This window comes from Triticum dicoccoides, chromosome 1B (genome assembly GCF_002162155.2).
Source record: "Triticum dicoccoides isolate Atlit2015 ecotype Zavitan chromosome 1B, WEW_v2.0, whole genome shotgun sequence".
NCBI classification, from domain to species: domain Eukaryota; kingdom Viridiplantae; phylum Streptophyta; class Magnoliopsida; order Poales; family Poaceae; genus Triticum; species Triticum dicoccoides.
The window spans coordinates 2900344-2917856 of NC_041381.1; positions in this window are offsets into that span (position 1 = coordinate 2900344).

A 17513-nucleotide genomic window follows, 5' to 3' on the forward strand; every position below is an offset into this window, starting at 1 on the left:
CTTTCCCACATCCACCTTCTGGCCTTTGATCCAGTACAGTATGGTGCACGGGGTTTCTTCGGCGTGCAAACACATGTCTGTGGCGTAAAACATCCCAAAGGCAATGATAATGGAATATTCTATATATATATGTTGGTGCGCCATGTAATTACCGTGAGGGCATTGAACTCAGCCAAAGTCGAAGGCCCACCTATCGCGCTAGAGACTGAGGACGGGCTGCTATGAGCGGGAGCGAGTGCGAGAGGAGGCCCGGTTGTGTGAGCAAGTGATGGTGCGGTTGTGTTGTTGTACATGGAGTTGCTCCCGACGAAACTGGGCTGCGGGAAATCATGTACCGTCTTGTCTGGATTTTCCTTCGTCCAGTTGATGATAGCTGGAACCAAGTTAGTAGAGATATCTTTTCTGCAGGCAGTTACAACTGCATTGACTGCCTGCTATAGGAACTCATTTTTCTTCTCGGCTGTTTTTTTCGCGTCCTCGCCTACTTTTTTCTCAACCGCAAGCTTCACCTTCTCGTTGATGTCCGCCTGACTAAACTTTTTTTTTTGCTTCTTGGCCTCCGGACCCTCATTGTAAAACACCTTCCACATAGCGCCATCTCCAGCGCCATGCACACGACCATATTGCGGCTGCTGGCCCCAAGGGAGTTCCTTAAGTTCGTTCAAGGCCTGGTTGAGAGGGGTGTCCCACTTGGGCCTCATTGGAGTAGTAGGGATTTCAGCTGCAAGCCGGTGTTGGTTCTCCTGCAGAAGGAGCGTGAACCGTTTAGGAATGTGTAGTCGACTAGATCTGGAGCTAAATGTAAGGTGGTAAAAGAATAATTACCAATAGTTTAATCAATTTCCTCGTGATCTGGTCCGTGTAAAAAACCTTCATTTCCTTGTCCCACTTGTAGCGGGCACTGATGAAGTCACGCTCCAAGGGGTTGGTGAACTTCGCGAAGGGGTCTGGGATACCCGCGGCTTCACGTTCCGCGTCCTCCTTTTCCAATGTGGGCCTTTTACCAAGGTAGCCACGGCTTCCGAGGCGATGCTTCCCCGTGTTCCTTTGTTTAAGGCTCTTGAATTTTGCAGCCATAGCCTTGGCTGCCTCGGTAGCGCAAGTGTCCTTGAACTTGTCAAACTCCTCTACCGGAAGTGTTGGATTTTCCTGCAGAATCTTGGACAGGGGTTCCTCGGCCTCAATAGCTTGTTTTACCATCCCTTTCTAGGAGGCCAAATCATTGCTGAACATGCCCATGGCGTGATTATTAATCTTTTTCATCTTCGGATCATCCCACGGTTGTTCTTTGTTATCATCTCGGTCGGGGAACTTGAATCTGTTGTGCAACTTCGTCAGGAGCAACCGCGTCAAATGTTCTTTACTCCTTAAGTCATCGTCGTTGATGCTCGCGCATTCCCGTAGGATGCATCCTACTTGGTTCCCGTAGCACTTGCGAGGTTCTTCCGGCCCTAATGGCTCAAACTTGCTAGGTGCCATCTTTGTGATCACCAGTCGTCCAAACCCTAGTTTGTTAGGTTTTCGTATCCTCTGCTTCTTCTACTTCTTCTTTTCGTTAGCGGCATAGGCGCAGGTACCCTCCCCATCGGTATCTTCCTCGCCGGTACCTTCCTCGCCAGTCTCGGCGCCGCCATCGGTGCCGGCGCCGTCGGTGTCGATGTCGGCGTCAGTACCATCATCGAGGCCGACCTGCAAACCTTGACTTTGCAATTGCTTAGCAGTCAAATAGTCGAGGGACTCTTGTTCACCCTCATAATCCATCTCGTCTGCATATTGGTCAGAAGGCCTAGTCTCTTCATTGTTCGACATGTTCCTATGAAAAAGATGAGAAATGGCATAAAAAAGAAATCTATGTTTGCCACAATGTCGTTTCCCAGCAACTCCCAGCACTCGATATGCATACTATCTAGCACAAATCTTGCCAAAATTGACGAAATTTTTTGGCATGACCTCTGCTAAAAAATGGACATATTGAGCACCTGAAATTCACCGGAATGGAAACGAATAAACATTCCGGCATAACATAGGCCACTCGGATCTTTTACCCTACACATAATCATCATGTCCAAATGACATGTCCAAATTCCAAATATAACATGTCCAAAACATCACATGTCCACTTCAAATGTGCATATAAAAGGAACAAAAATATAGAACTTGATGGAAAATCCTAGTTAAATTCATAACTAAATATATAACCTAATTAACAATCTTCCCTAACTAAAACCTAAGTAAATTAACCAAAGAACCTAGCTACCAGAGAGAGGAGGAGTGGTGGTGGGCTTACATAGGGTGCAGGCCCGATGACGACCGAGGTTGGGAGGGGTAGGGGTCGAGGTCGAGCGCCGGGGCCGGAGCCGGGGACGGGGCCGGGGCCGTGGGCGAGCGCCAGGGCCAGAGCCGGGTCGGGGCCGGGGCCGGGGTCGAGCGCCGGGGCCAGAGCCGTTGTCAGGACCGGGGCCATGGTCGGGTCAGAAGAGGGCCAGGCTCCGGCGGCGCGACAGTGGAAGAGAGAGTGGGGATTTTGGGGAAAAGAGGCGGGATGAAGAGAGGAGTGGGGATTTTGTGGGTTAAGTGGGCATAGCAGTAACGCGTTTGGACAAAACGTGTTATAGCTACTCCAGGTAGCTATAGCGGTTTTGTGTAGAAACCGCTACTGCTATCTTGACTAGTTGTAGCTCTTTTCTCACAAAAGTGTTGTTGCTATAACCAGTACGTCTATAGCAATTACCTATTTGCTTCCTTCCATTTTTTCCCTTTATTTTCTCTCACTTTTCTTTTCTTTTTTTCCGAGAGCAGTGAATGAAGGGAAGACGATATATATTGCATCATTTGCCTTTCAAATATGTATAGAAAATAGGAACATATATATTACATCATTGGACCCATGCATATTAATGGCTAAGTGTATACAAAATAGGAAACATATATATTAAATCATTTGACCTATAACATACGGTTCCTCCGCATTGACTTTTTGTTTTTTAGACAGCTTCTTTCCCTTCTTGTTCATTGAAGAATAATTGAGCCCCTCATTGTGACTTTGCCTTTTCAATGGAGTATGATTTTTCTTAGGTAATGTAGTATTGATTCGTCTTTTCACGTGTACTTCATCATCATCGTCATCTTCCCTCATTGGGTTGCCATACTGATCGTAGTCTTCCTCGTTGGTGACTCCTTCGATTCCATTGATGTTCCTTTTGCCTCTCCTCACGACAACATGGCTGGGATTGCGCATGTCGGTTATGAAGAAGCATTGTGTCACGTGCTTAGCGTGTACCCATGGCTTGTTTTTTGCGATAGCGTTCACGGTAGCGCTCTGGGCGTCGGGTATATTCATGTTAGTGAAATTCTGATTTTCTCTATCGACATTCTAAGCCCATCTGACACGGAACATCGCCGTGTTGTGCAGTCCAGAGTAGTCAAGCTCCTAGATCTCCTTGACCCTTCCGTAAAGTCTTTCAGCTGCGCCGTTGTCGCTGCCGGTCATGCATTCCATCGTCACCCCTGAGTTCTAATCATCACTGTCCATATCTTTGGCCTCTGTGTAGAAGGCGTATCCATTGATATCGTATGCCTGATAGGTTACGATGTTGGGTGAGGGGCCATGTGCTAAGGCGTATATGAGCAATCCATCCTTAGAGCCCTCTTCCGGGGGATTAGCATTAATATGCTGTTTGAACCAATGCAGGAAAGTGGAGTTGTGCTCTCTAGTAACTTCGGAGTTCGTCCTACATACCCCAGGTCATGATACTTCTTTGTGATAATTTCTTTGTGCAGTGCCACGAACGCATCTACCGCGTCTACGTGTTGTAGAACTACCAAGTTCGCTTTGTAAAAGTCGCTGCATCGATCTGAGTATGCCACGTGCAGTTCCGTGCGACAGTTGGAATGACCTTCTCCTTCGAGCCTCCCATCGTGCTTGTTAACGGGTAAACTAACGCTAACACCAGGCGGCTGGTCTGCGCCATATAGAAAATTCTCACAGAAAGAGATGCACTCTTATGTCAGATAGCCCTGGATGATGCTTCCATCCGGACGGGACATGCTACGAGCGAATTCTTTGATGATCCCATTCAACCTCTCAAACAACATCATGTTGTGCAGGAATGAAGGCCCCGGGTCTATTATGTCGTCCACAATATGGACACAGAGATGCACCATCACATCAAAGAATGCGGGTGAGAAGTACATCTCAACTCAAGCAGTATCACAACGATCTCTTCATGTAGCCTTCGGAGCTGCTTCACACTGATCGACTTTCTAGAGATGACGTGGAAAAAGATGCAGAGACCAATAAGCGTGTCATGGACATGCTTGTCCATTATACCTCTAAGGGCAATAGGTAGTATCTGCGTCATCATCACATGACAGTCATGGGACTTCATCCTGCTAAACCTTTTCTTCTTCGTGTCTAGATATCTTCTTATCTTGCCACAGTAACCGGAACTAACTTTGACTCCGGTAAGGCACATAAAGAATTGATCGATCTCAGCCTGCCTTAAGGTGAAGCAAGAAGGGGGGCAATAATCCTCTTTTCTTTATTTTCTTGCCCTTCTTATCCCGCGCATCTCTCTCCGTCTCTGTCTCATCTGACTTTTTACGGTGCGACATGTGTAGATCTTCCTTGATATTCAAATATTGCAAGTCTTTTCTTGCCTTTGGCCCATCCTTGGTCTTATACGGCGTGTTCATCAGTGTCGCGAGCAAGATCTCAAGGAAATTCTTCCAGATATCCAATTGATCAAGGCAATGAGGTGTATCGAGTTTGTGCTAGTACTCCAAGTTCCAGAACACAGGCCTCATCTTCCATACCTTCAGCACCGGCTCTGGCACCTTTTTGATCGTCTTTCCTTGTGTGGGGCACTCCTTCCTGTTTTTCAACAGCTCATCGATTTTGGCGTCGCTCCGCTTACGTGGAGGTCCTCGATGCTGAGCATTACCATTGAATAGATCTCCACGGTTTCTCCACAGGTCATCCTATTCGAGCCATCTTCGATGCCCCATGTACACGATTTTCCCAGACCCACCATCTTTCCTTGACGTTATCTGTTGAGACATTGTATCATCCATGCACCGCGTGCATCCGCAATATCCATGGCACACCTTGCCTGCGATATATCGGTAACCGAGATAGTCGTGCACCTTCGTGATCAGCGCGGCTATCATGTAGAAATACTCGCCTTTGCTGGAGTCCCGTGTCTTGGTCGGTGTTTTCCATAACGTGTCTATCTCCTCTTGAAGTAGCCCTAGATACAAATTAATATTATTTCCTAGTTGTTTTGGCCCTTGAATCAGCATGCTCGTGTGAATGTACTTAGACTTCATGCACAACCGGGGGGAGGTTGTACAACCATAGTAACACGGGCCATGTGCTATGGTTGGTGTTCTGGTTGCCAAATGGATTCATGCCATCTGTACACGTGCTGAGCACGATGTAACTTGTATCACATTTGAAATACCGATAGAAGCTGTTCAACGCTCTCCACTGGCTTTCATCCTTGATGTGTCTCAGCTTCGTATCATCTCCATCGTTGGGCTTCTTCCTCTCTGCGTGCCAGCGCATTAGCTTTGCTTCCTTGGGATATACGAAATAACCGCTAGAGACGGGGAGTGATCGGTAAGTACCATACAACTTTCTAGGGACATTTCTTCCCGGCCATCTTGTATCGAGAAGCATTGCACAATGGAGAGCTTCTTTTTTCCACGTGCACCTTCCGATAAATTATGCAATCTTTGATGCATGCATGGTATCTAACATGCGGCAGATCAAGAGGGCACACGATCTTATTGGCCTCATCAACACTAGTAGGGCATAGATTCCCCGCGGGAAGAACATCCTTTAGATACTTGAGATGCTCATCAAGGCTAGTGTAGGTCCATTTGTTTGTGGCCTTCGTCTTCAGGAGTTGGAGCGTGAAACTCAAGCGGGTCACCTCAGGATTGCAACCATCATAAAATGGAGTGTTCGAGTCTACCACCATTTGCTCCAGCTTAGCATCCTCTCTAGAAGCAGCTCTCTCAGTACTCATCTCCTTGTGAAGCAGTGTTCGAACATGAGGGTACCGCACGATTGAACTTAGTACCAACGAACTCTGCCGTGTGGAGTCCATGTTCTCTCCGCCGCCATATCCGGCCCTTTCTCCACCGCCTTGTCCGACCTCTTCCCCGCCGCCATTATCGATCATCTCTTTGTCTTGCCCCGTGTCGTCATTGCCTGCCCCGTCGGCGTCCTCAAGATCATCATCGTCATCTTCAATTATCCATAGAGTATAGCCATCCATGAAGCCAGTCATGAGAAGGTGCGCTTCGACACGACCATCATCATAGGGGTCGATGCAAACTATTCCTTTGCATTTTCGACACAGACATAAAACCTTTGTTCGGTTATTTTCTTTCATGTCCTGCACCGCCGACCGCAACCACCTGTCCACCATCGTTCCACTGACAATCGTGAACGTCTGCATGGTAATAATAAAGAAATTGATTATAAAAATGTGTGTTTGCATGAAAGTCATACAAAAATTCAGCATGACCTTCCCTAAAAATAGGACATATAGATGTAGAGTTTGCCCGGAATTCGCCGAAACAGAAATAAATCGGCATTTCGCCAAAACATAGGCAACTCGAAAGCACAATTTGGCGTCAACTCATGACACACACACAGTTTCCATCATATCGCCCAATTATCATATCACACACACATACAAATATTTCCATTTTGCAAAATTATGCAATTTTAATAACCTCTATCTCCAGATCGAGCACAGTGGGCATGATTATGTAGGGAGATAAAAAGTGCACAAAGCTCTTCTTGACGAAGATAGATCTAGTTAGGGGTCAAATAGGACACTTAACTAACTGCTACATCTACCTACCTAGCTAATTTGGGAGGAGACAACTTCAACTAGTGGAGGGGGAAGGAAAAAGAGAAAGGAGATGCATTAATGGAGGTGGTGTAGTTAGCTAGGAGTAATGAAGAGTGAGAAAGGTAGGTAGAAGAGGGAGATTAATGGGGGGAGAAGTATTGAGGGAAGAAGAAGAGTGAGAGAGGGAGGATGTGGGAGGTAGGGGAAAGGGAAGGGAGGAGATGGGAGGGGAGGATGGGTGGAAAAACGCGCTACTGATATCAGCGTAGCAGCAGCACGCTTTTCTCACACGTGCTACTGCTAAGCGGGGCCAATCGTGTGGCCAATTTCAAAATTAGCAGCAGCGACCTGAGTAAAAAGTGTGCTACTCTTATTGCGTTAGCAGTAGCGCATGTCGTGAAACTGCCCTGCTACTAAACTTAGGTTGGTGGGTACTGTCGGTCGATTTTTGTAGCAGCGCGATTTAGCCCGCACGCGCTACTGCTAAATTTTTATCAGTAGCGAGTTTTTGTTACCCGTGCTACTGCTAATTAACAGTAGCGCTTCTTTTTGTGCCGTGCTGGTGCTAAGATTCGGTGTATATGGTTTTGCCTAGTAGTGAAGGTTAGAAAATAGACAAACTGATCATCTTATCTACTCTCCTCCATTTCCCCTACCTCCCACATCCTCCCTTTCTCACTCGTCTTCTTCCTCAAGACTCCTCCCCCATTACTCTCACGCTTCTACCTACCTTTCTCTCTCTTCATTACTCCTAGCTAACTACACCACCTCCATTAATGCATCTCTCCTTTATCTTTATCCTTCCCCCTCCACTAGTTGAAGTTGTCTCCTCCCAAATTAGCTAGCTAGGTAGATGTAGCATTTATTCAAGTGAGCTATTTGCCCCCTAACTAGATCTATCTTTGTCAAGAAGAGCTTTGTGCACTTTTGATCTCCCTACATCATCATCTCCATCGTGTGCTCGATCTCGAGATAGAGGTGATTAAAATTTCATGCTTTTGCAAAATGGAAATATGTGTATGTGTGTGTGATATGATAATTGGGCAATATTATGGAAATTGTGTGTGTGTCATGAGTTGACGCCAAATTGTGCTTTTGAGTTGCCTATGTTTTGCCGAAATGTCGATTTATTTCCATGTCGGCGAATTCTTGGCAAACTCTAGATCTATATATGCCCTATTTTTAGGGAAGGTCATGCCTTGTATGACTTTGATGCATGCACGCATTTTTATAATCAATTTGCTTTTTATTACCGTGCAGACGTTCATGATGGTCACTGGAATGATGGTGGACAGGTGGTTGCCGTCGGCGGTGCAGGACATGAAAGAAAATAACCAGACAGAGGTTTTATGTCCGAGTAAAAAATGCAAACGAATAGTTTGGCTCGACCCCTATGACGATGGTCGTGTCGAAGCGCACCTTCTCATGACTGGTTTCATGGATGGCTATACTCGGTGGATAATTGAAGATGAGGATGACGATGTTGAGGATGCCGACGGGGCAGGCAAAGATGACATGGGGCAATACGAAGAGATGATCGATAATGACGGCGAGGAAGTGGCTGGACATGGCGACGGAGAAGGGGTCGGACATGGCGACGGAGAAGGGGCCGGACATGGCAGAGGAGAAGGGGCCGGACATGGCGGCAGAGAGAACGACATGGACTCCACACAACAGAGTTCGTCGGTAGTAAGTTCGATCACGCGGGATCCTCATGTTCAAGCATTGCTTCACAAGGAGACGAGTATTGAGAGAGCTTCTTCTAGAGAGGAGGCTAAGCTGGAGTAACTGGTGGTAGACTCGAACACTCCATTGTATGATGGTTGCAATACTGAGGTGACCTGCTTGAGTTTCACGCTCCAACTCCTGAAGACGAAGGCTAAAATCAAATGGACCGACACTAGCCTTGATGAGCATCTCAAGTACCTAAAGGATGTTCTTCCCGCGGGGAATCTATGTCCTACTAGTGTTGATGAGGCAAAGAAGATCATGTGCCCTCTTGATCTGCCACACATTAGATACCACGCATGTATCAACGATTGCATAATTTATCGGAAGGAGCACGCGAAAAAAACAAGCTGTCCGGTCTGCAGTGCTTCTCAATACAAGAAGGCCGGGAAGAAATGTCCCCAGAAAGTTGTATGGTACTTACCAGTCACTCCCCATCTCCAGCGGTATTTTGTAGATCCCAAGGAAGCAAAGCTAATGCGCTGGCACGCGGAGAGGTAGAAGCCCGACAATGGAGGTGATCCGAAGCTGAGACACGTCAAGGATGGTAGCTAGAGGAGAGCGTTGAACAACTTCAATCGGTATTGCGAATGTGATGCAAGGAACATCATGCTCGACGCGTGTACCGATGGAATGAATCCGTTTGGCAACCAGAAAACCAACCATAGCACATGGCACGTGTTTGTATGGATGTAGAACCCCCCCTGGTTATGCATAAGTCAAAGTACATTCACATGAGCATGCTTATTCAAGGGCCGAAACAACCAGGAAATAATATTAATTTGTATCTGTATCTACTTCAAGAAGAGTTAGACACGTTATGGAAAACACCAGCCAAGACATGGGACGCCAGCAAAGGCGAGTATTTCTACATAAGAGTCATGATGTTCACGAGGGTGCACGACTGTGTTGATTACGATTATGTCACAGGCCAGGTGTGCCATGGATATTGCGGATGCACGCGGTGCATGGATGATACGACGTCTCAGCAGCTAACGTCAGGGAAAGATGGCGGGTCTGGGAAAATCGTGTACATGGGGCATCGAAGATGGCTCGAACAGGATGACCCGTCAAGAAACTGTGGAGATCTATTCATTGGTCATGCTGAGCATCGAGGACCTCCACTTAAGCGCAGCGGTGCCGAAATCGATGAGTTGTTGAAAACTGGAAGGAATGCCCCGCGTCGTGAAAGACGATGAGAAAGGCGCGCGAGCCGCTGCTGAAGGTATGGAAGACGAGGTCTGTGTTCTGGGACATGGAGTACTGGCACAAACTCGATACACCTCATTTCCGTGATCAAATGCATATTTGTAAGAATGTCCTTGAGAGCTTGCTCGCAACACTGATGAACATGCCGGATAAGACCAAGGATGGGCCGAAGGCAAGAAATACATGCAAGATTTGAAAATCAGGGAAGATATGCACATGCTGCCCCGTAAAATGTCAGACGAGACATAGATGGAGACGGAGGCACGGGATAAGAAGGGCAAGAAAATAAAGAAAGAGGATTATTTCCCCCCTTCTTTCTTCACCTTAAGTCAGGCTGAGATCAATCAATTATTTATGTGCCTTACCGGAGTCAAAGTTAGTTCCGGTTACTATGGCAAGATAAGCAGATATCTAGACACGGTCAAGAAAAGGTTCAGCGGGATGATGTCCCATGACTGCCATGTGATGATGATGCAGATACTACCTATTGCCCTTAGAGGGATAATGGACAAGCACATCCGTGACACGCTTATTGGTCTCTGCAACTTTTTCGACGTCATCTCTCGAAAGTCAATCAGTGTGAAGCAGCTCCGAAGGCTACAGGAAGAGATCGTTGTGATACTGAATGAGCTTGAGATGTACATCCCGCACGCGTTCTTTGACGTGATGGTGCATCTGTGTGTCCATATCGTGTATGACATAATAGACCCAGGGCCATCATTTCTGCACAACATGAAGCCGTTTGAGAGGATGAATGGGATCATCAAAGGATTCGTTCATAACATGTCCAGTCCAGATGCAAGCATCGTCCAGGGCTACCTGACACAAGAGTGCATCTCTTTCTGCGAGAATTTTCTATATGGCGCAGACTTGCAGCCGCCTAGTGTTAGTGTTGGTTTGCCCGTTAACAAGCAAGATGGGAGGCTCGAAGGAGAAGGTCACTCCAACGGTCGCAGGTAACTGCATGTGGCATACTCAGATCGACGCAGCGACTTTGACAGAGCAAACTTGGTAGTGCTACAACACCAAAACGAGGTAGATTCTTTCGTGGCAGTGCACAAAGAAATTATCGCAAAGAAGTACCTTGACCAGGGGGTATGCAGGACGGACGCTGAAGTTACTAGAGAGCACAACTCCACTTTCATGCATTGGTTCAAAGAGCATATTATTGCTAAGCCCTCGGAGGAGGGCTCTAATGACGGATTGCTCATATACGCCTTAGCACATGGCCCCTCTCTCAACCTCGTAACCTATCAGGCATACGATATCAACGGATACACGTTCTACACTGAGGCCAAAGATATGGATAGTGATGATGAGAACTCAGGGGTGACGATGGAATGCATGACCGACAGAAACAACGACGCAACTGAAAGATTTTACGGAAGGGTCAAGGAGATCTGGCAGCTTGACTACGCTGGACTACACAACACGACGATGTTCCGTGTCATATGGGCTAAATGTCCAAAGGGAAAACTGGAATTTCACTACCATGACTATACCCGACGCAAAGAGTGCTACCGTGAACACTATCGCAAAAAACGAGCCATGGGTACATGCTAAGCACGTGACACAATGCTACTTCATAACTGACCCACGCAATCCCAGCCGTGTTGTCATGAGGAGAGGGAAAAGGAACATCATTGGAATGGATGGAGTCACCAACGAGGAAGACTACGATCAGTACGGCAACCCAATGAGGGAAGATGTCGATGATGACAAAGTATACGTCAAAAGAAGAATCAATACTACATTACCTAAGAAAAATCGTAATCCATGAAAAAGGCAAAGTCACAATGAGGAACCATATGTTATTGGTCAAATGATGTAATATATATGTTCTTATTTTGTATACACACTTAGCCATTATTATGCATGGGTCCAATGATGTAATATATATGTTCCTATTTTGTGTACATATTTATAACCGTCAAATGATGCAATATATATCGCCTTCCCTTCGTTCACTGCTCTCGAAAAAAAGAAAAGTGAGAGAAAATAAAGGAAAAGAAAAAGGAAAACTGGTAATAGTAGTAGTTGTTTGTGAAAAAGAGTATAGCTAGTCAAGGTAGTAGTACCAGTTTCCGTATAAAACCGCTATAGCTGCTTGTCATAGTAGTAGCACGTTTGGTCTAAACGCGCTACTGCTAGGTCCACTTAACCCAAAATCCTCACTCTCTCTGCTTCATCCCGCCTCTTTTCCCCCCAAATCCCCACTCTATCCTCCCCCGTCGCACCGCCGTGCCCCGACGCTCGCCCCCGACCCTAGCGCTCGGCCCCAACCCGGCGCTCGACCCCGATCCCAACGTTCCACGCCTCCCTCCTCTACTTCCTCCCCTCCCTACCTCGGCTGTCGTCGGGCCTGCCTCCTCGCCCATGCACCCTCTGTAAACCCCCTCCCTCTCTCTCTGCTAGCTAGGGTTCTTCGGTTAATTTACTTAGTTAGGGCAGTAGGTTAATTAGGTTATCTATATAGTTATGAATTTAGCTAGGTTTTAAAATAGGACATAAATTTAGGGTTAAGCAATTGTAGTTAAAAGAAAAGGCAGCATTTAAGCAATTGTCCAAATAAACATCCCTTGTTAAAGGAAATTTAGGTCGGCTGAATTTAGGTCGGCTGCATTTATATGCAAATTTGAACTGGACATGTGCTATGTGGACATGTCATGTTTTGGACATGCCATGTTTGGAATTTGGACATGTCATTTGGACATGTGATGTTTTGGTTCAATTTTGGTAAATGATCCGAGTGACCTATGTTACGCTGGAATGTTGATTCATTTTCGTTCCGGTGAATTTCAGGTGCTCGATATGTCCTTTTTTTAGCAAATGTCATGCCGAAAATTTCCGTGAATTTTGGCATGATTTGTGCTAGATAGTAGGCATATCGAGTGCTGGCACATAGGTTTCTTTTTTATATCATTTCTCATGTTTTCATACTTTCAGAAATAAACGAGGAGACTTAATCATAGGAAACATGTTGAACAACGAAGAAACTGGGCCTTCTGACCAAGATGCAGACGAGATGGATTATGAGGGTGAACAAGAGTACCTCGCCTATTTGACTGCTAAGTGATACGTCTCCAACGTATCTATAATTTTTGATTGTTCCATGCTATTATATTACCTGTTTTGGATGTTTATGGGCTTTATTTTACACTTTTATATCATTTTTGGGACTAACCTACTAATCGGAGGCGCAACCAGAATTGCTGTTTTTTTGCCTATTTCAGTATATCGAAGAAAAGGAATATCAAATGCAGTCCAAACGGAATGAAACCTTCCGGAGCGATCTTTCTGAAAGAAACGTGATCCAGAGGATTTGGAGTGCAAGTCAAGAAGCTCCTGAGGCGGCCACGAGGGTGGAAGGCACCCCCGCCCCCTATCTCGTGGGCCCCTCGGGCGTCCAGCGACGTACTTCTTCCTCCTATATATACCTACGTACCCCGAAAACATCAGGGGCAACCACGAAAAGCTATTTCCACCACCGTAACCTTTTGTATCCGCGAGATCCCCTCTTGGAGCCTTCGTCGGTGCTCCGCCAGAGGGAGAATTGACCATGGAGGGCTTCTACATCAACACCATAGCCTCTTCGATGAGTTTTGAGTAGTTTACCACAGACCTTCGGGTCCATAGTTATTAGCTAGATGGTTTCTTCTCTCTCTTTGAATCTCAATACCATGTTCTCTTTCCTCTTCTTGGAGATCGATTTGATGTAACTATTTTTGAGGTGTGTTTGTCGAGATCCGATGAATTGTGGGTTTATGATCAAGTTTATCTATGAGAAATATTTGAATCTCCTCTGGATTCTTTTATGTGTAATTAAGTTAACTTTGCAAGTCTCTTCGAATTATCGGTTTGGTTTAGCCTACTAGATTGATCTTTCTTGCCATGGGAGAAGTGCTTAGCTTTGGGTGCAATCTTGCGGTGTCCTTTCCTAGTGACAGAAGTGGCAGCAAGGCACGTATTGTATTGTTGCCATTGAGGATAAAAAGATGGGGTTTATATCATATTGCATGAGTTTATCCCTCTACATCATGTCATCTTTCGTAAAGCATTACTCTGTTCTTATGAACTTAATACTCTAGATGCATGCTGGATAGAGGTCGATGTGTGGAGTAATAGTAGTAGATGCAGGCAGGAGTCGGTCTACTTGTCACGGACGTAATGCCTATATACATGATCATGCCTAGATAATATCATAATTATTCTCTTTTCTATCAATTGTTCGACAGTAATTTGTTCACCCACCGTAATACTTATGCTATCTTGAGAGAAGCCACTAGTGAAACCTATGGCCCCCGGGTCTATCTCTTATCATATAAGCTTTCAATGTACTTTTATTTGCATCTTTACTTTTCCAATCTATGTCATAAAACACCAAAAATATATTTATCTTACCATATTATCTTTATCAGATCTCACTTTCGCAAGTGGCCGTGAAGGGATTGACAACCCCTTTATCACGTTGGTTGCGAGTTCTTTGTTCGTTTGTGTAGGTGTGTGGGACTTGTGAGGAGCCTCCTACTGGATTGATACCTTGGTTCTCAAAAACTGAGGGAAATACTTACGCTACTGTGCTGCATCACCCTTTCCTCTTCAAGGAAAACAAACGCAAGCTCAAGACGTAGCAAGAAGGATTTCTGGCGCCGTTGCCGGGAAGGTCTTCGCTCAAGTCAATACATACCAAGTACCCATCACAAACTCATCTCCCTCGCATTTACATTATTTGCCATTTGCCTCTCATTTTCCTCTCCCCCACTTCACCCTTGTCGTTTTATTCGCCCTCTCTTTCCCAATCTCTATCTTCTTCCCTCTCTCTTTCGCTTGCCTTTTTCTGTTTGCCTGTGTGTTGGATTACTTTTTTCCATGGACGAACCAAAAAGAACTAAGGGTCCTTTCCAAGGTTTTAGTACCTTGGGTAGTCCCTCTATTCTATTTAAGCTCATAAATAATGATGCTATAGAAAGACCTACCGGTGTCACCAATGAGATTTTAAATAATTTTGATGGAGATGACTCTGGATTTTTTTGTTATTTGCTTAATGAGGATTCGGGCTAGCTATGTGCCACAATATCAAATTGAGGTTTATCTAAAAAGTTTCTATGTTGGCTTACCCGCTTCTTTCATGCAAGTTCTAGATTCTATTTTTGAAGGGGGTTTTCTTGAAGGGGATGCTATAGATACCTATGAAAGAATGAAATCTATATTTTGACACCCCATGAATGATAAGGTTGAATCTACCACCCTCTTGTGCTTTTATGAAAACGAAATTATCAAAGAAATGAAGGCTAGCTTAGATGCAAATTTCTGTAACGTGCTTAATCTTACTTCCTCCATTAATGGCAATGTGCTCTCCCAAAATAGAAGAATTAATGCCATAGAAAGTAAATTCACTCTTTTCTTTCCAAGTGCCAAAGATGGCACTAGTTAGATCTATCCTTGCTTTTATGCCTAGCTTGGGGCGTTAAACAATAGCGCTAGTTGGGAGGCAACCCAATTTTATTTGTGTTTTTTGTTTTTGTTCCTGTTTAGTAATAAATTTTTCATCTACTTCCTGTTTAGATGCGTTTTCATGTTTTATTTAGTGTTTGTGCCAAGTTGAACCTATAGGATAACCTATGGTGATAGTTAATTTGATTCTGCTGAAAAACACAAACTTTGTGCTGACGAGAAAAAAGTCAATAAATGACAGAAACGTGTTTTTGCGTTGATTCTTTTTGCTGTAGATCAATCGAAAAATTTCCTAATACTTCCTATTTTTGTAGGATTTTTGGAGTTCCAGAAGTAACTGAAAGTTATAGATTGCTACAGACTGTTTTGTTTTTGACAGATTCTGCCTTTCGTGTGTTGTTTGCTTATTTTGATTCATCTATGGCTAGTATGTAAGGGTATGAACCATGGAGAACTTGGAATACAGTAGGTTTAACACCAATATAAATAAATAATGAGTACATTACAGTACCTTATGTGGTGGTTTTTCTTTCTTTCACTAACGAAGGTTATGAGATTTCCTGTTGAGTTTTGTGTTGTGAAATTTTCAAGTTTCGGGTAAAGATTTGATGGACTATGGAATAAGGAGTGGCAAAAGCCTAATCTTGGGGATGCCCATGGAACAGCAAGATATTCAAGAATAGCCAAAACCCTAAGCTTGGGGATGCCCTGGGAAGGCATCCCCTCTTTCATCTTTGTTTATTGGTAACTTTACTTGGAGCTATATTTTTATTCGCCACACGATATGTGTTTTGCTTGGAGCGTCTTGTTATATTAGTTTTTGCTTTTTAGTTTACCACAATCATCCTTGATGTACACACCTTCTGGGAGAGACCCACATGATTTAGAATTTATTTGAATACTCTATGTGCTTCACTTATATCTTTTGAGCTAGATAATTTTGCCCTATGTGCTTCACTTATATTTTCTAGACCATGGGGTGGCTTTATTTTGAAGAAATTGTTGATCTCTCATGCTTCACTTATATTATTTTGAGGGTCTTTTAGAACATCATGGTATTTGCTATGGTTATAAATTTGGTCCTAGAATGATAAACATCCAAGTTAGGTATAATAAAAACGATCATAGAAAGTGCATTAAAAGCTATGATCAATTTGATGCTTGATAATTGTTTTGAGATATGAAGGTGGTAATATTAGAGCCATGCTAATTGGGTAATTATGAAATTGAGAAATACTTGTTTTGAAGTTGGCAAGTCCCTTAGCATGCTCGTATGGTAAAAGTTATGTGACAAATTTGTTGCATGGGATGCTCTTTTAATTGGTTTCCTGATGAGTGGAGGTCGGGATTGCGCGATGGTTAACTCCTACCGACCCTTCCCCTAGGATCATGTGTAGTAGTACTTTGCTTCGAGGGCAAGTAGACTTTTGCAATTAGTATATGAGTTCTTTATGACTAATGTGAGTCCATGGACATACGCACACTTACCCTTCCACTTTGCTATCCTCTATTATGCCCCGCAACTTCCGCTGGTATTATGAAACCATTATTTACCTTCCTCAAAACAGCCACCATATCTACCTATTATGGCATTTCCATAACCATTCCGAGATATATTGCCATGCAACTTTCCACCATTCCATTTATTATGACACACTCCATTATTGTCATATTGTTCTTTGCATGATCATGTAGTTGACATAGTATTTGTGGCAAGGCCACCTTCATAATTTTTCATACATGTCACTCTTGATTCATTGCATATCCCGGTACACCGCCGGAGGCGTTCAGATAGAGTCATATTTTGTTCTAAGTATTGAGTTGTAATTCTTGAGTTGTAAAGTAATAAAAGTGTGATGATCTTCCTTATTAGAGCATTGTCCCAAGTGAGGAAAGGATGATGAAGACTATGATTCCCCCACAAGTCGGGATGAGACTTCGGACTTTATAAAAATAAAAGAGGCCAAAGAAGCCCACCAAAAAGAAAAAAAAGTGGAAAAAAAGAAAAAAAGAAAAGAAATAAAAAAAGGGAAAAAGAAAAAAATTGGTGGGCGAAAAGGAGAGAAGGGACAATGCTACTATCTCTTTTTCCACACTTGTGCTTCAAAATAGCAACATGGTCTTCATGATAGAGTGTATCTTATGTTGTTACTTTCATATACTAGTGGGAATTTTTCATTATTGAACTTGGCTTGTATATTCCAATGATGGGCTTCCTAAAAATGCCCTAGATCTTCGTGAGCAAGCAAGTTG